The sequence below is a fragment of the Rhinoderma darwinii genome, unplaced genomic scaffold, assembly GCF_050947455.1.
Source record: "Rhinoderma darwinii isolate aRhiDar2 unplaced genomic scaffold, aRhiDar2.hap1 Scaffold_737, whole genome shotgun sequence".
NCBI lineage: Eukaryota > Metazoa > Chordata > Amphibia > Anura > Rhinodermatidae > Rhinoderma > Rhinoderma darwinii.
The window spans coordinates 211,552-229,252 of record NW_027464299.1 but is presented as its reverse complement, the minus strand read 5'-3'; the positions used below and the strand labels follow the sequence as shown (position 1 = coordinate 229,252).

Genomic DNA, 17,701 nt, shown 5'->3' with positions numbered 1-17,701 from the left:
GCATTTCACATTGGAACACCTCATTCACCTTCCTTGTCTTCTCTCCGCCCTCCCTTTTAGGTAAGTTAAAGAGCTGCACCTGAGCCAGCCACTGATTGATTGATTGATTGATTGATTGATTGATTGATTGATTGATGCAGCACAACAGTCAAATAGTGGAGTGGAGTAGGGGAACAGCAAACAGCCAATAAAGCAGCCCGCCCGCTCGCCTGCCCGCCACAATGGACCTACCTGTGTACACTAGATGGATGTGATGGAATGTACTGTCGTCCCTACATTTCAAGAAGAAGTAAGAATTGCAGTTGCAACAAAGCCTTGCTTGCCTACAAAGAGAGCAGCAATTTGGATTTGTTACTATGTTACCTAGAAGAATAACAAACTGTGCAAGGATGGAGGTTGTAGGAGCAAGGAGAAGTTGTCTGTAAAGTTGGTGGATGCCTATTTTCCATTTTGCAGTCCCTTGTCTCCCTCTTGTGGCCTCCTGGAGGCAACTAGCTGTGCAAAAAAAAGACAGCCTGGCGGCCGGCTGTTGCAGTGTTGCCCTCTCAGGCAACACTGAGTGACTGACTGAGCCTCACCGTCTTATATAAAGTTCAGACGGAACTTTGCACGTGTCATAGTGGAGCCCTCAGGATTCCAGAGCCAGCTTTCTGACATCATAATGGGGCCTCAGAGATAAAAGCCTGGGCCCAGGCAGTGTTGGTCAGTGCTGCTCAGCAGGCAGCACTGGACTGGACTGGATTACAGCTGATACAAGGTGTGAAGGAACAAGGGGTGGCTGTGGGCATGCACTTGCTGCCGCTGCCAGTGTTTATCTGCATGGCAGCAGGGCATTTGGGCGTTGCCAGGAAGGCGTTTTTATGTAGATTCCTCCTCTTTCAGCACTGCATTGTGGTGCAAGCAAAAGAAGCAAATCCTGTCTGGCTTCCTCTCCGGCCTTTATTCACCTCCCGTGTAGCTGTGAGTGTGTGAGCCTGCAGGGCCCCATGGAATTGCCTAGAAGTAGGCTGAATCGCTGCAAGGGCTGAACAGCAGTATCGGGCAGGCTCGGGCAACGCGCGGCCCGTTCGGGTTATCGCTTCTCGGCCTTTTGGCTAAGATCAAGTGTAGTATCTGTTCTTATCAGTTTAATATCTGATACGTCCCCTATCTGGGGACCATATATTAAATGGATTTTTAGAACAGGGAGATGGAAATAGAGCTTGCTCTGTCCACTCCACGCATTGACCTGGTATTGCAGTATTTCCAGGACCGGTGCACCCTTTCCTTATGTGTTGACTAAAAGCAGATTCCAAAAGTGTTTTTTGTCTTTGCTATTGTTTCTGTCTTTCTGAAGGGATCTCCCCTTTTAATCCCATTATTTCAACACCTGTTGGACAATGCATGAGTGATAATGAGCTCATTGATTAAATGCAATTAATGAATAGATTGCCACCTCTTGTTGTGTGTCGTCTGTGTTTCTGTGTTTCCGGCATTTCACATTGGAACACCTCATTCACCTTCCTTGTCTTCTCTCCGCCCTCCCTTTTAGGTAAGTTAAAGAGCTGCACCTGAGCCAGCCACTGATTGATTGATTGATTGATTGATTGATTGATTGATTGATTGATTGATGCAGCACAACAGTCAAATAGTGGAGTGGAGTAGGGGAACAGCAAACAGCCAATAAAGCAGCCCGCCCGCTCGCCTGCCCGCCACAATGGACCTACCTGTGTACACTAGATGGATGTGATGGAATGTACTGTCGTCCCTACATTTCAAGAAGAAGTAAGAATTGCAGTTGCAACAAAGCCTTGCTTGCCTACAAAGAGAGCAGCAATTTGGATTTGTTACTATGTTACCTAGAAGAATAACAAACTGTGCAAGGATGGAGGTTGTAGGAGCAAGGAGAAGTTGTCTGTAAAGTTGGTGGATGCCTATTTTCCATTTTGCAGTCCCTTGTCTCCCTCTTATGGCCTCCTGGAGGCAACTAGCTGTGCAAAAAAAAGACAGCCTGGCGGCCGGCTGTTGCAGTGTTGCCCTCTCAGGCAACACTGAGTGACTGACTGAGCCTCACCGTCTTATATAAAGTTCAGACGGAACTTTGCACGTGTCATAGTGGAGCCCTCAGGATTCCAGAGCCAGCTTTCTGACATCATAATGGGGCCTCAGAGATAAAAGCCTGGGCCCAGGCAGTGTTGGTCAGTGCTGCTCAGCAGGCAGCACTGGACTGGACTGGATTACAGCTGATACAAGGTGTGAAGGAACAAGGGGTGGCTGTGGGCATGCACTTGCTGCCGCTGCCAGTGTTTATCTGCATGGCAGCAGGGCATTTGGGCGTTGCCAGGAAGGCGTTTTTATGTAGATTCCTCCTCTTTCAGCACTGCATTGTGGTGCAAGCAAAAGAAGCAAATCCTGTCTGGCTTCCTCTCCGGCCTTTATTCACCTCCCGTGTAGCTGTGAGTGTGTGAGCCTGCAGGGCCCCATGGAATTGCCTAGAAGTAGGCTGAATCGCTGCAAGGGCTGAACAGCAGTATCGGGCAGGCTCGGGCAACGCGCGGCCCGTTCGGGTTATCGCTTCTCGGCCTTTTGGCTAAGATCAAGTGTAGTATCTGTTCTTATCAGTTTAATATCTGATACGTCCCCTATCTGGGGACCATATATTAAATGGATTTTTAGAACAGGGAGATGGAAATAGAGCTTGCTCTGTCCACTCCACGCATTGACCTGGTATTGCAGTATTTCCAGGACCGGTGCACCCTTTCCTTATGTGTTGACTAAAAGCAGATTCCAAAAGTGTTTTTTGTCTTTGCTATTGTTTCTGTCTTTCTGAAGGGATCTCCCCTTTTAATCCCATTATTTCAACACCTGTTGGACAATGCATGAGTTATAATGAGCTCATTGATTAAATGCAATTAATGAATAGATTGCCACCTCTTGTTGTGTGTCGTCTGTGTTTCTGTGTTTCCGGCATTTCACATTGGAACACCTCATTCACCTTCCTTGTCTTCTCTCCGCCCTCCCTTTTAGGTAAGTTAAAGAGCTGCACCTGAGCCAGCCACTGATTGATTGATTGATTGATTGATTGATTGATTGATTGATTGATTGATTGATTGATGCAGCACAACAGTCAAATAGTGGAGTGGAGTAGGGGAACAGCAAACAGCCAATAAAGCAGCCCGCCCGCTCGCCTGCCCGCCACAATGGACCTACCTGTGTACACTAGATGGATGTGATGGAATGTACTGTTGTCCCTACATTTCAAGAAGAAGTAAGAATTGCAGTTGCAACAAAGCCTTGCTTGCCTACAAAGAGAGCAGCAATTTGGATTTGTTACTATGTTACCTAGAAGAATAACAAACTGTGCAAGGATGGAGGTTGTAGGAGCAAGGAGAAGTTGTCTGTAAAGTTGGTGGATGCCTATTTTCCATTTTGCAGTCCCTTGTCTCCCTCTTGTGGCCTCCTGGAGGCAACTAGCTGTGCAAAAAAAAGACAGCCTGGCGGCCGGCTGTTGCAGTGTTGCCCTCTCAGGCAACACTGAGTGACTGACTGAGCCTCACCGTCTTATATAAAGTTCAGACGGAACTTTGCACGTGTCATAGTGGAGCCCTCAGGATTCCAGAGCCAGCTTTCTGACATCATAATGGGGCCTCAGAGATAAAAGCCTGGGCCCAGGCAGTGTTGGTCAGTGCTGCTCAGCAGGCAGCACTGGACTGGACTGGATTACAGCTGATACAAGGTGTGAAGGAACAAGGGGTGGCTGTGGGCATGCACTTGCTGCCGCTGCCAGTGTTTATCTGCATGGCAGCAGGGCATTTGGGCGTTGCCAGGAAGGCGTTTTTATGTAGATTCCTCCTCTTTCAGCACTGCATTGTGGTGCAAGCAAAAGAAGCAAATCCTGTCTGGCTTCCTCTCCGGCCTTTATTCACCTCCCGTGTAGCTGTGAGTGTGTGAGCCTGCAGGGCCCCATGGAATTGCCTAGAAGTAGGCTGAATCGCTGCAAGGGCTGAACAGCAGTATCGGGCAGGCTCGGGCAACGCGCGGCCCGTTCGGGTTATCGCTTCTCGGCCTTTTGGCTAAGATCAAGTGTAGTATCTGTTCTTATCAGTTTAATATCTGATACGTCCCCTATCTGGGGACCATATATTAAATGGATTTTTAGAACAGGGAGATGGAAATAGAGCTTGCTCTGTCCACTCCACGCATTGACCTGGTATTGCAGTATTCCTTTCCTTATGTGTTGACTAAAAGCAGATTCCAAAAGTGTTTTTTGTCTTTGCTATTGTTTCTGTCTTTCTGAAGGGATCTCCCCTTTTAATCCCATTATTTCAACACCTGTTGGACAATGCATGAGTGATAATGAGCTCATTGATTAAATGCAATTAATGAATAGATTGCCACCTCTTGTTGTGTGTCGTCTGTGTTTCTGTGTTTCCGGCATTTCACATTGGAACACCTCATTCACCTTCCTTGTCTTCTCTCCGCCCTCCCTTTTAGGTAAGTTAAAGAGCTGCACCTGAGCCAGCCACTGATTGATTGATTGATTGATTGATTGATTGATTGATTGATTGATTGATTGATTGATTGATGCAGCACAACAGTCAAATAGTGGAGTGGAGTAGGGGAACAGCAAACAGCCAATAAAGCAGCCCGCCCGCTCGCCTGCCCGCCACAATGGACCTACCTGTGTACACTAGATGGATGTGATGGAATGTACTGTCGTCCCTACATTTCAAGAAGAAGTAAGAATTGCAGTTGCAACAAAGCCTTGCTTGCCTACAAAGAGAGCAGCAATTTGGATTTGTTACTATGTTACCTAGAAGAATAACAAACTGTGCAAGGATGGAGGTTGTAGGAGCAAGGAGAAGTTGTCTGTAAAGTTGGTGGATGCCTATTTTCCATTTTGCAGTCCCTTGTCTCCCTCTTGTGGCCTCCTGGAGGCAACTAGCTGTGCAAAAAAAAGACAGCCTGGCGGCCGGCTGTTGCAGTGTTGCCCTCTCAGGCAACACTGAGTGACTGACTGAGCCTCACCGTCTTATATAAAGTTCAGACGGAACTTTGCACGTGTCATAGTGGAGCCCTCAGGATTCCAGAGCCAGCTTTCTGACATCATAATGGGGCCTCAGAGATAAAAGCCTGGGCCCAGGCAGTGTTGGTCAGTGCTGCTCAGCAGGCAGCACTGGACTGGACTGGATTACAGCTGATACAAGGTGTGAAGGAACAAGGGGTGGCTGTGGGCATGCACTTGCTGCCGCTGCCAGTGTTTATCTGCATGGCAGCAGGGCATTTGGGCGTTGCCAGGAAGGCGTTTTTATGTAGATTCCTCCTCTTTCAGCACTGCATTGTGGTGCAAGCAAAAGAAGCAAATCCTGTCTGGCTTCCTCTCCGGCCTTTATTCACCTCCCGTGTAGCTGTGAGTGTGTGAGCCTGCAGGGCCCCATGGAATTGCCTAGAAGTAGGCTGAATCGCTGCAAGGGCTGAACAGCAGTATCGGGCAGGCTCGGGCAACGCGCGGCCCGTTCGGGTTATCGCTTCTCGGCCTTTTGGCTAAGATCAAGTGTAGTATCTGTTCTTATCAGTTTAATATCTGATACGTCCCCTATCTGGGGACCATATATTAAATGGATTTTTAGAACAGGGAGATGGAAATAGAGCTTGCTCTGTCCACTCCACGCATTGACCTGGTATTGCAGTATTTCCAGGACCGGTGCACCCTTTCCTTATGTGTTGACTAAAAGCAGATTCCAAAAGTGTTTTTTGTCTTTGCTATTGTTTCTGTCTTTCTGAAGGGATCTCCCCTTTTAATCCCATTATTTCAACACCTGTTGGACAATGCATGAGTGATAATGAGCTCATTGATTAAATGCAATTAATGAATAGATTGCCACCTCTTGTTGTGTGTCGTCTGTGTTTCTGTGTTTCCGGCATTTCACATTGGAACACCTCATTCACCTTCCTTGTCTTCTCTCCGCCCTCCCTTTTAGGTAAGTTAAAGAGCTGCACCTGAGCCAGCCACTGATTGATTGATTGATTGATTGATTGATTGATTGATTGATTGATTGATTGATTGATGCAGCACAACAGTCAAATAGTGGAGTGGAGTAGGGGAACAGCAAACAGCCAATAAAGCAGCCCGCCCGCTCGCCTGCCCGCCACAATGGACCTACCTGTGTACACTAGATGGATGTGATGGAATGTACTGTCGTCCCTACATTTCAAGAAGAAGTAAGAATTGCAGTTGCAACAAAGCCTTGCTTGCCTACAAAGAGAGCAGCAATTTGGATTTGTTACTATGTTACCTAGAAGAATAACAAACTGTGCAAGGATGGAGGTTGTAGGAGCAAGGAGAAGTTGTCTGTAAAGTTGGTGGATGCCTATTTTCCATTTTGCAGTCCCTTGTCTCCCTCTTGTGGCCTCCTGGAGGCAACTAGCTGTGCAAAAAAAAGACAGCCTGGCGGCCGGCTGTTGCAGTGTTGCCCTCTCAGGCAACACTGAGTGACTGACTGAGCCTCACCGTCTTATATAAAGTTCAGACGGAACTTTGCACGTGTCATAGTGGAGCCCTCAGGATTCCAGAGCCAGCTTTCTGACATCATAATGGGGCCTCAGAGATAAAAGCCTGGGCCCAGGCAGTGTTGGTCAGTGCTGCTCAGCAGGCAGCACTGGACTGGACTGGATTACAGCTGATACAAGGTGTGAAGGAACAAGGGGTGGCTGTGGGCATGCACTTGCTGCCGCTGCCAGTGTTTATCTGCATGGCAGCAGGGCATTTGGGCGTTGCCAGGAAGGCGTTTTTATGTAGATTCCTCCTCTTTCAGCACTGCATTGTGGTGCAAGCAAAAGAAGCAAATCCTGTCTGGCTTCCTCTCCGGCCTTTATTCACCTCCCGTGTAGCTGTGAGTGTGTGAGCCTGCAGGGCCCCATGGAATTGCCTAGAAGTAGGCTGAATCGCTGCAAGGGCTGAACAGCAGTATCGGGCAGGCTCGGGCAACGCGCGGCCCGTTCGGGTTATCGCTTCTCGGCCTTTTGGCTAAGATCAAGTGTAGTATCTGTTCTTATCAGTTTAATATCTGATACGTCCCCTATCTGGGGACCATATATTAAATGGATTTTTAGAACAGGGAGATGGAAATAGAGCTTGCTCTGTCCACTCCACGCATTGACCTGGTATTGCAGTATTTCCAGGACCGGTGCACCCTTTCCTTATGTGTTGACTAAAAGCAGATTCCAAAAGTGTTTTTTGTCTTTGCTATTGTTTCTGTCTTTCTGAAGGGATCTCCCCTTTTAATCCCATTATTTCAACACCTGTTGGACAATGCATGAGTGATAATGAGCTCATTGATTAAATGCAATTAATGAATAGATTGCCACCTCTTGTTGTGTGTCGTCTGTGTTTCTGTGTTTCCGGCATTTCACATTGGAACACCTCATTCACCTTCCTTGTCTTCTCTCCGCCCTCCCTTTTAGGTAAGTTAAAGAGCTGCACCTGAGCCAGCCACTGATTGATTGATTGATTGATTGATTGATTGATTGATTGATTGATTGATTGATTGATTGATGCAGCACAACAGTCAAATAGTGGAGTGGAGTAGGGGAACAGCAAACAGCCAATAAAGCAGCCCGCCCGCTCGCCTGCCCGCCACAATGGACCTACCTGTGTACACTAGATGGATGTGATGGAATGTACTGTCGTCCCTACATTTCAAGAAGAAGTAAGAATTGCAGTTGCAACAAAGCCTTGCTTGCCTACAAAGAGAGCAGCAATTTGGATTTGTTACTATGTTACCTAGAAGAATAACAAACTGTGCAAGGATGGAGGTTGTAGGAGCAAGGAGAAGTTGTCTGTAAAGTTGGTGGATGCCTATTTTCCATTTTGCAGTCCCTTGTCTCCCTCTTGTGGCCTCCTGGAGGCAACTAGCTGTGCAAATAAAGACAGCCTGGCGGCCGGCTGTTGCAGTGTTGCCCTCTCAGGCAACACTGAGTGACTGACTGAGCCTCACCGTCTTATATAAAGTTCAGACGGAACTTTGCACGTGTCATAGTGGAGCCCTCAGGATTCCAGAGCCAGCTTTCTGACATCATAATGGGGCCTCAGAGATAAAAGCCTGGGCCCAGGCAGTGTTGGTCAGTGCTGCTCAGCAGGCAGCACTGGACTGGACTGGATTACAGCTGATACAAGGTGTGAAGGAACAAGGGGTGGCTGTGGGCATGCACTTGCTGCCGCTGCCAGTGTTTATCTGCATGGCAGCAGGGCATTTGGGCGTTGCCAGGAAGGCGTTTTTATGTAGATTCCTCCTCTTTCAGCACTGCATTGTGGTGCAAGCAAAAGAAGCAAATCCTGTCTGGCTTCCTCTCCGGCCTTTATTCACCTCCCGTGTAGCTGTGAGTGTGTGAGCCTGCAGGGCCCCATGGAATTGCCTAGAAGTAGGCTGAATCGCTGCAAGGGCTGAACAGCAGTATCGGGCAGGCTCGGGCAACGCGCGGCCCGTTCGGGTTATCGCTTCTCGGCCTTTTGGCTAAGATCAAGTGTAGTATCTGTTCTTATCAGTTTAATATCTGATACGTCCCCTATCTGGGGACCATATATTAAATGGATTTTTAGAACAGGGAGATGGAAATAGAGCTTGCTCTGTCCACTCCACGCATTGACCTGGTATTGCAGTATTTCCAGGACCGGTGCACCCTTTCCTTATGTGTTGACTAAAAGCAGATTCCAAAAGTGTTTTTTGTCTTTGCTATTGTTTCTGTCTTTCTGAAGGGATCTCCCCTTTTAATCCCATTATTTCAACACCTGTTGGACAATGCATGAGTGATAATGAGCTCATTGATTAAATGCAATTAATGAATAGATTGCCACCTCTTGTTGTGTGTCGTCTGTGTTTCTGTGTTTCCGGCATTTCACATTGGAACACCTCATTCACCTTCCTTGTCTTCTCTCCGCCCTCCCTTTTAGGTAAGTTAAAGAGCTGCACCTGAGCCAGCCACTGATTGATTGATTGATTGATTGATTGATTGATTGATTGATTGATTGATTGATTGATTGATGCAGCACAACAGTCAAATAGTGGAGTGGAGTAGGGGAACAGCAAACAGCCAATAAAGCAGCCCGCCCGCTCGCCTGCCCGCCACAATGGACCTACCTGTGTACACTAGATGGATGTGATGGAATGTACTGTCGTCCCTACATTTCAAGAAGAAGTAAGAATTGCAGTTGCAACAAAGCCTTGCTTGCCTACAAAGAGAGCAGCAATTTGGATTTGTTACTATGTTACCTAGAAGAATAACAAACTGTGCAAGGATGGAGGTTGTAGGAGCAAGGAGAAGTTGTCTGTAAAGTTGGTGGATGCCTATTTTCCATTTTGCAGTCCCTTGTCTCCCTCTTGTGGCCTCCTGGAGGCAACTAGCTGTGCAAAAAAAAGACAGCCTGGCGGCCGGCTGTTGCAGTGTTGCCCTCTCAGGCAACACTGAGTGACTGACTGAGCCTCACCGTCTTATATAAAGTTCAGACGGAACTTTGCACGTGTCATAGTGGAGCCCTCAGGATTCCAGAGCCAGCTTTCTGACATCATAATGGGGCCTCAGAGATAAAAGCCTGGGCCCAGGCAGTGTTGGTCAGTGCTGCTCAGCAGGCAGCACTGGACTGGACTGGATTACAGCTGATACAAGGTGTGAAGGAACAAGGGGTGGCTGTGGGCATGCACTTGCTGCCGCTGCCAGTGTTTATCTGCATGGCAGCAGGGCATTTGGGCGTTGCCAGGAAGGCGTTTTTATGTAGATTCCTCCTCTTTCAGCACTGCATTGTGGTGCAAGCAAAAGAAGCAAATCCTGTCTGGCTTCCTCTCCGGCCTTTATTCACCTCCCGTGTAGCTGTGAGTGTGTGAGCCTGCAGGGCCCCATGGAATTGCCTAGAAGTAGGCTGAATCGCTGCAAGGGCTGAACAGCAGTATCGGGCAGGCTCGGGCAACGCGCGGCCCGTTCGGGTTATCGCTTCTCGGCCTTTTGGCTAAGATCAAGTGTAGTATCTGTTCTTATCAGTTTAATATCTGATACGTCCCCTATCTGGGGACCATATATTAAATGGATTTTTAGAACAGGGAGATGGAAATAGAGCTTGCTCTGTCCACTCCACGCATTGACCTGGTATTGCAGTATTTCCAGGACCGGTGCACCCTTTCCTTATGTGTTGACTAAAAGCAGATTCCAAAAGTGTTTTTTGTCTTTGCTATTGTTTCTGTCTTTCTGAAGGGATCTCCCCTTTTAATCCCATTATTTCAACACCTGTTGGACAATGCATGAGTGATAATGAGCTCATTGATTAAATGCAATTAATGAATAGATTGCCACCTCTTGTTGTGTGTCGTCTGTGTTTCTGTGTTTCCGGCATTTCACATTGGAACACCTCATTCACCTTCCTTGTCTTCTCTCCGCCCTCCCTTTTAGGTAAGTTAAAGAGCTGCACCTGAGCCAGCCACTGATTGATTGATTGATTGATTGATTGATTGATTGATTGATTGATTGATTGATTGATTGATTGATTGATGCAGCACAACAGTCAAATAGTGGAGTGGAGTAGGGGAACAGCAAACAGCCAATAAAGCAGCCCGCCCGCTCGCCTGCCCGCCACAATGGACCTACCTGTGTACACTAGATGGATGTGATGGAATGTACTGTCGTCCCTACATTTCAAGAAGAAGTAAGAATTGCAGTTGCAACAAAGCCTTGCTTGCCTACAAAGAGAGCAGCAATTTGGATTTGTTACTATGTTACCTAGAAGAATAACAAACTGTGCAAGGATGGAGGTTGTAGGAGCAAGGAGAAGTTGTCTGTAAAGTTGGTGGATGCCTATTTTCCATTTTGCAGTCCCTTGTCTCCCTCTTGTGGCCTCCTGGAGGCAACTAGCTGTGCAAAAAAAAGACAGCCTGGCGGCCGGCTGTTGCAGTGTTGCCCTCTCAGGCAACACTGAGTGACTGACTGAGCCTCACCGTCTTATATAAAGTTCAGACGGAACTTTGCACGTGTCATAGTGGAGCCCTCAGGATTCCAGAGCCAGCTTTCTGACATCATAATGGGGCCTCAGAGATAAAAGCCTGGGCCCAGGCAGTGTTGGTCAGTGCTGCTCAGCAGGCAGCACTGGACTGGACTGGATTACAGCTGATACAAGGTGTGAAGGAACAAGGGGTGGCTGTGGGCATGCACTTGCTGCCGCTGCCAGTGTTTATCTGCATGGCAGCAGGGCATTTGGGCGTTGCCAGGAAGGCGTTTTTATGTAGATTCCTCCTCTTTCAGCACTGCATTGTGGTGCAAGCAAAAGAAGCAAATCCTGTCTGGCTTCCTCTCCGGCCTTTATTCACCTCCCGTGTAGCTGTGAGTGTGTGAGCCTGCAGGGCCCCATGGAATTGCCTAGAAGTAGGCTGAATCGCTGCAAGGGCTGAACAGCAGTATCGGGCAGGCTCGGGCAACGCGCGGCCCGTTCGGGTTATCGCTTCTCGGCCTTTTGGCTAAGATCAAGTGTAGTATCTGTTCTTATCAGTTTAATATCTGATACGTCCCCTATCTGGGGACCATATATTAAATGGATTTTTAGAACAGGGAGATGGAAATAGAGCTTGCTCTGTCCACTCCACGCATTGACCTGGTATTGCAGTATTTCCAGGACCGGTGCACCCTTTCCTTATGTGTTGACTAAAAGCAGATTCCAAAAGTGTTTTTTGTCTTTGCTATTGTTTCTGTCTTTCTGAAGGGATCTCCCCTTTTAATCCCATTATTTCAACACCTGTTGGACAATGCATGAGTGATAATGAGCTCATTGATTAAATGCAATTAATGAATAGATTGCCACCTCTTGTTGTGTGTCGTCTGTGTTTCTGTGTTTCCGGCATTTCACATTGGAACACCTCATTCACCTTCCTTGTCTTCTCTCCGCCCTCCCTTTTAGGTAAGTTAAAGAGCTGCACCTGAGCCAGCCACTGATTGATTGATTGATTGATTGATTGATTGATTGATTGATTGATTGATTGATTGATTGATGCAGCACAACAGTCAAATAGTGGAGTGGAGTAGGGGAACAGCAAACAGCCAATAAAGCAGCCCGCCCGCTCGCCTGCCCGCCACAATGGACCTACCTGTGTACACTAGATGGATGTGATGGAATGTACTGTCGTCCCTACATTTCAAGAAGAAGTAAGAATTGCAGTTGCAACAAAGCCTTGCTTGCCTACAAAGAGAGCAGCAATTTGGATTTGTTACTATGTTACCTAGAAGAATAACAAACTGTGCAAGGATGGAGGTTGTAGGAGCAAGGAGAAGTTGTCTGTAAAGTTGGTGGATGCCTATTTTCCATTTTGCAGTCCCTTGTCTCCCTCTTGTGGCCTCCTGGAGGCAACTAGCTGTGCAAAAAAAAGACAGCCTGGCGGCCGGCTGTTGCAGTGTTGCCCTCTCAGGCAACACTGAGTGACTGACTGAGCCTCACCGTCTTATATAAAGTTCAGACGGAACTTTGCACGTGTCATAGTGGAGCCCTCAGGATTCCAGAGCCAGCTTTCTGACATCATAATGGGGCCTCAGAGATAAAAGCCTGGGCCCAGGCAGTGTTGGTCAGTGCTGCTCAGCAGGCAGCACTGGACTGGACTGGATTACAGCTGATACAAGGTGTGAAGGAACAAGGGGTGGCTGTGGGCATGCACTTGCTGCCGCTGCCAGTGTTTATCTGCATGGCAGCAGGGCATTTGGGCGTTGCCAGGAAGGCGTTTTTATGTAGATTCCTCCTCTTTCAGCACTGCATTGTGGTGCAAGCAAAAGAAGCAAATCCTGTCTGGCTTCCTCTCCGGCCTTTATTCACCTCCCGTGTAGCTGTGAGTGTGTGAGCCTGCAGGGCCCCATGGAATTGCCTAGAAGTAGGCTGAATCGCTGCAAGGGCTGAACAGCAGTATCGGGCAGGCTCGGGCAACGCGCGGCCCGTTCGGGTTATCGCTTCTCGGCCTTTTGGCTAAGATCAAGTGTAGTATCTGTTCTTATCAGTTTAATATCTGATACGTCCCCTATCTGGGGACCATATATTAAATGGATTTTTAGAACAGGGAGATGGAAATAGAGCTTGCTCTGTCCACTCCACGCATTGACCTGGTATTGCAGTATTTCCAGGACCGGTGCACCCTTTCCTTATGTGTTGACTAAAAGCAGATTCCAAAAGTGTTTTTTGTCTTTGCTATTGTTTCTGTCTTTCTGAAGGGATCTCCCCTTTTAATCCCATTATTTCAACACCTGTTGGACAATGCATGAGTGATAATGAGCTCATTGATTAAATGCAATTAATGAATAGATTGCCACCTCTTGTTGTGTGTCGTCTGTGTTTCTGTGTTTCCGGCATTTCACATTGGAACACCTCATTCACCTTCCTTGTCTTCTCTCCGCCCTCCCTTTTAGGTAAGTTAAAGAGCTGCACCTGAGCCAGCCACTGATTGATTGATTGATTGATTGATTGATTGATTGATTGATTGATTGATTGATGCAGCACAACAGTCAAATAGTGGAGTGGAGTAGGGGAACAGCAAACAGCCAATAAAGCAGCCCGCCCGCTCGCCTGCCCGCCACAATGGACCTACCTGTGTACACTAGATGGATGTGATGGAATGTACTGTCGTCCCTACATTTCAAGAAGAAGTAAGAATTGCAGTTGCAACAAAGCCTTGCTTGCCTACAAAGAGAGCAGCAATTTGGATTTGTTACTATGTTACCTAGAAGAATAACAAACTGTGCAAGGATGGAGGTTGTAGGAGCAAGGAGAAGTTGTCTGTAAAGTTGGTGGATGCCTATTTTCCATTTTGCAGTCCCTTGTCTCCCTCTTGTGGCCTCCTGGAGGCAACTAGCTGTGCAAAAAAAAGACAGCCTGGCGGCCGGCTGTTGCAGTGTTGCCCTCTCAGGCAACACTGAGTGACTGACTGAGCCTCACCGTCTTATATAAAGTTCAGACGGAACTTTGCACGTGTCATAGTGGAGCCCTCAGGATTCCAGAGCCAGCTTTCTGACATCATAATGGGGCCTCAGAGATAAAAGCCTGGGCCCAGGCAGTGTTGGTCAGTGCTGCTCAGCAGGCAGCACTGGACTGGACTGGATTACAGCTGATACAAGGTGTGAAGGAACAAGGGGTGGCTGTGGGCATGCACTTGCTGCCGCTGCCAGTGTTTATCTGCATGGCAGCAGGGCATTTGGGCGTTGCCAGGAAGGCGTTTTTATGTAGATTCCTCCTCTTTCAGCACTGCATTGTGGTGCAAGCAAAAGAAGCAAATCCTGTCTGGCTTCCTCTCCGGCCTTTATTCACCTCCCGTGTAGCTGTGAGTGTGTGAGCCTGCAGGGCCCCATGGAATTGCCTAGAAGTAGGCTGAATCGCTGCAAGGGCTGAACAGCAGTATCGGGCAGGCTCGGGCAACGCGCGGCCCGTTCGGGTTATCGCTTCTCGGCCTTTTGGCTAAGATCAAGTGTAGTATCTGTTCTTATCAGTTTAATATCTGATACGTCCCCTATCTGGGGACCATATATTAAATGGATTTTTAGAACAGGGAGATGGAAATAGAGCTTGCTCTGTCCACTCCACGCATTGACCTGGTATTGCAGTATTTCCAGGACCGGTGCACCCTTTCCTTATGTGTTGACTAAAAGCAGATTCCAAAAGTGTTTTTTGTCTTTGCTATTGTTTCTGTCTTTCTGAAGGGATCTCCCCTTTTAATCCCATTATTTCAACACCTGTTGGACAATGCATGAGTGATAATGAGCTCATTGATTAAATGCAATTAATGAATAGATTGCCACCTCTTGTTGTGTGTCGTCTGTGTTTCTGTGTTTCCGGCATTTCACATTGGAACACCTCATTCACCTTCCTTGTCTTCTCTCCGCCCTCCCTTTTAGGTAAGTTAAAGAGCTGCACCTGAGCCAGCCACTGATTGATTGATTGATTGATTGATTGATTGATTGATTGATTGATTGATGCAGCACAACAGTCAAATAGTGGAGTGGAGTAGGGGAACAGCAAACAGCCAATAAAGCAGCCCGCCCGCTCGCCTGCCCGCCACAATGGACCTACCTGTGTACACTAGATGGATGTGATGGAATGTACTGTCGTCCCTACATTTCAAGAAGAAGTAAGAATTGCAGTTGCAACAAAGCCTTGCTTGCCTACAAAGAGAGCAGCAATTTGGATTTGTTACTATGTTACCTAGAAGAATAACAAACTGTGCAAGGATGGAGGTTGTAGGAGCAAGGAGAAGTTGTCTGTAAAGTTGGTGGATGCCTATTTTCCATTTTGCAGTCCCTTGTCTCCCTCTTGTGGCCTCCTGGAGGCAACTAGCTGTGCAAAAAAAAGACAGCCTGGCGGCCGGCTGTTGCAGTGTTGCCCTCTCAGGCAACACTGTGTGACTGACTGAGCCTCACCGTCTTATATAAAGTTCAGACGGAACTTTGCACGTGTCATAGTGGAGCCCTCAGGATTCCAGAGCCAGCTTTCTGACATCATAATGGGGCCTCAGAGATAAAAGCCTGGGCCCAGGCAGTGTTGGTCAGTGCTGCTCAGCAGGCAGCACTGGACTGGACTGGATTACAGCTGATACAAGGTGTGAAGGAACAAGGGGTGGCTGTGGGCATGCACTTGCTGCCGCTGCCAGTGTTTATCTGCATGGCAGCAGGGCATTTGGGCGTTGCCAGGAAGGCGTTTTTATGTAGATTCCTCCTCTTTCAGCACTGCATTGTGGTGCAAGCAAAAGAAGCAAATCCTGTCTGGCTTCCTCTCCGGCCTTTATTCACCTCCCGTGTAGCTGTGAGTGTGTGAGCCTGCAGGGCCCCATGGAATTGCCTAGAAGTAGGCTGAATCGCTGCAAGGGCTGAACAGCAGTATCGGGCAGGCTCGGGCAACGCGCGGCCCGTTCGGGTTATCGCTTCTCGGCCTTTTGGCTAAGATCAAGTGTAGTATCTGTTCTTATCAGTTTAATATCTGATACGTCCCCTATCTGGGGACCATATATTAAATGGATTTTTAGAACAGGGAGATGGAAATAGAGCTTGCTCTGTCCACTCCACGCATTGACCTGGTATTGCAGTATTTCCAGGACCGGTGCACCCTTTCCTTATGTGTTGACTAAAAGCAGATTCCAAAAGTGTTTTTTGTCTTTGCTATTGTTTCTGTCTTTCTGAAGGGATCTCCCCTTTTAATCCCATTATTTCAACACCTGTTGGACAATGCATGAGTGATAATGAGCTCATTGATTAAATGCAATTAATGAATAGATTGCCACCTCTTGTTGTGTGTCGTCTGTGTTTCTGTGTTTCCGGCATTTCACATTGGAACACCTCATTCACCTTCCTTGTCTTCTCTCCGCCCTCCCTTTTAGGTAAGTTAAAGAGCTGCACCTGAGCCAGCCACTGATTGATTGATTGATTGATTGATTGATTGATTGATTGATGCAGCACAACAGTCAAATAGTGGAGTGGAGTAGGGGAACAGCAAACAGCCAATAAAGCAGCCCGCCCGCTCGCCTGCCCGCCACAATGGACCTACCTGTGTACACTAGATGGATGTGATGGAATGTACTGTCGTCCCTACATTTCAAGAAGAAGTAAGAATTGCAGTTGCAACAAAGCCTTGCTTGCCTACAAAGAGAGCAGCAATTTGGATTTGTTACTATGTTACCTAGAAGAATAACAAACTGTGCAAGGATGGAGGTTGTAGGAGCAAGGAGAAGTTGTCTGTAAAGTTGGTGGATGCCTATTTTCCATTTTGCAGTCCCTTGTCTCCCTCTTGTGGCCTCCTGGAGGCAACTAGCTGTGCAAAAAAAAGACAGCCTGGCGGCCGGCTGTTGCAGTGTTGCCCTCTCAGGCAACACTGAGTGACTGACTGAGCCTCACCGTCTTATATAAAGTTCAGACGGAACTTTGCACGTGTCATAGTGGAGCCCTCAGGATTCCAGAGCCAGCTTTCTGACATCATAATGGGGCCTCAGAGATAAAAGCCTGGGCCCAGGCAGTTTTGGTCAGTGCTGCTCAGCAGGCATCACTGGACTGGACTGGATTACAGCTGATACAAGGTGTGAAGGAACAAGGGGTGGCTGTGGGCATGCACTTGCTGCCGCTGCCAGTGTTTATCTGCATGGCAGCAGGGCATTTGGGCGTTGCCAGGAAGGCGTTTTTATGTAGATTCCTCCTCTTTCAGCACTGCATTGTGGTGCAAGCAAAAGAAGCAAATCCTGTCTGGCTTCCTCTCCGGCCTTTATTCACCTCCCGTGTAGCTGTGAGTGTGTGAGCCTGCAGGGCCCCATGGAATTGCCTAGAAGTAGGCTGAATCGCTGCAAGGGCTGAACAGCAGTATCGGGCAGGCTCGGGCAACGCGCGGCCCGTTCGGGTTATCGCTTCTCGGCCTTTTGGCTAAGATCAAGTGTAGTATCTGTTCTTATCAGTTTAATATCTGATACGTCCCCTATCTGGGGACCATATATTAAATGGATTTTTAGAACAGGGAGATGGAAATAGAGCTTGCTCTGTCCACTCCACGCATTGACCTGGTATTGCAGTATTTCCAGGACCGGTGCACCCTTTCCTTATGTGTTGACTAAAAGCAGATTCCAAAAGTGTTTTTTGTCTTTGCTATTGTTTCTGTCTTTCTGAAGGGATCTCCCCTTTTAATCCCATTATTTCAACACCTGTTGGACAATGCATGAGTGATAATGAGCTCATTGATTAAATG

At 47.7% G+C, this 17,701-nt stretch overlaps 12 non-coding genes across 12 annotated transcripts; all 12 read left to right on the top strand.

The window, feature by feature from the left end:
* Positions 1 to 1,074: 1,074 nt before the first annotated feature.
* On the top strand, positions 1,075 to 1,265 carry LOC142729856 (U2 spliceosomal RNA). Its single transcript, XR_012878547.1, has one exon. It is a non-coding gene; the product is annotated as a U2 spliceosomal RNA (small nuclear RNA).
* A 1,284-nt stretch (positions 1,266 to 2,549) lies between these two features.
* Positions 2,550 to 2,740, top strand: LOC142729855 (U2 spliceosomal RNA). Its single transcript, XR_012878546.1, has one exon. It is a non-coding gene; the product is annotated as a U2 spliceosomal RNA (small nuclear RNA).
* A 1,292-nt stretch (positions 2,741 to 4,032) lies between these two features.
* LOC142729987 (U2 spliceosomal RNA) lies at positions 4,033 to 4,222 on the top strand. The gene has a single exon (XR_012878664.1). It is a non-coding gene; the product is annotated as a U2 spliceosomal RNA (small nuclear RNA).
* A 1,281-nt stretch (positions 4,223 to 5,503) lies between these two features.
* LOC142729854 (U2 spliceosomal RNA) lies at positions 5,504 to 5,694 on the top strand. Its single transcript, XR_012878545.1, has one exon. It is a non-coding gene; the product is annotated as a U2 spliceosomal RNA (small nuclear RNA).
* A 1,292-nt stretch (positions 5,695 to 6,986) lies between these two features.
* Positions 6,987 to 7,177, top strand: LOC142729853 (U2 spliceosomal RNA). Its single transcript, XR_012878544.1, has one exon. It is a non-coding gene; the product is annotated as a U2 spliceosomal RNA (small nuclear RNA).
* Positions 7,178 to 8,472: 1,295 nt separating this feature from the next.
* LOC142729851 (U2 spliceosomal RNA) lies at positions 8,473 to 8,663 on the top strand. Its single transcript, XR_012878543.1, has one exon. It is a non-coding gene; the product is annotated as a U2 spliceosomal RNA (small nuclear RNA).
* A 1,296-nt stretch (positions 8,664 to 9,959) lies between these two features.
* On the top strand, positions 9,960 to 10,150 carry LOC142729850 (U2 spliceosomal RNA). The gene has a single exon (XR_012878542.1). It is a non-coding gene; the product is annotated as a U2 spliceosomal RNA (small nuclear RNA).
* Positions 10,151 to 11,454: 1,304 nt separating this feature from the next.
* Positions 11,455 to 11,645, top strand: LOC142729849 (U2 spliceosomal RNA). Its single transcript, XR_012878541.1, has one exon. It is a non-coding gene; the product is annotated as a U2 spliceosomal RNA (small nuclear RNA).
* A 1,296-nt stretch (positions 11,646 to 12,941) lies between these two features.
* LOC142729847 (U2 spliceosomal RNA) lies at positions 12,942 to 13,132 on the top strand. The gene has a single exon (XR_012878539.1). It is a non-coding gene; the product is annotated as a U2 spliceosomal RNA (small nuclear RNA).
* Positions 13,133 to 14,420: 1,288 nt separating this feature from the next.
* Positions 14,421 to 14,611, top strand: LOC142729846 (U2 spliceosomal RNA). The gene has a single exon (XR_012878538.1). It is a non-coding gene; the product is annotated as a U2 spliceosomal RNA (small nuclear RNA).
* A 1,284-nt stretch (positions 14,612 to 15,895) lies between these two features.
* LOC142729845 (U2 spliceosomal RNA) lies at positions 15,896 to 16,086 on the top strand. Its single transcript, XR_012878537.1, has one exon. It is a non-coding gene; the product is annotated as a U2 spliceosomal RNA (small nuclear RNA).
* A 1,276-nt stretch (positions 16,087 to 17,362) lies between these two features.
* Positions 17,363 to 17,553, top strand: LOC142729844 (U2 spliceosomal RNA). The gene has a single exon (XR_012878536.1). It is a non-coding gene; the product is annotated as a U2 spliceosomal RNA (small nuclear RNA).
* The last annotated feature ends 148 nt before the right edge of the window (positions 17,554 to 17,701 follow it).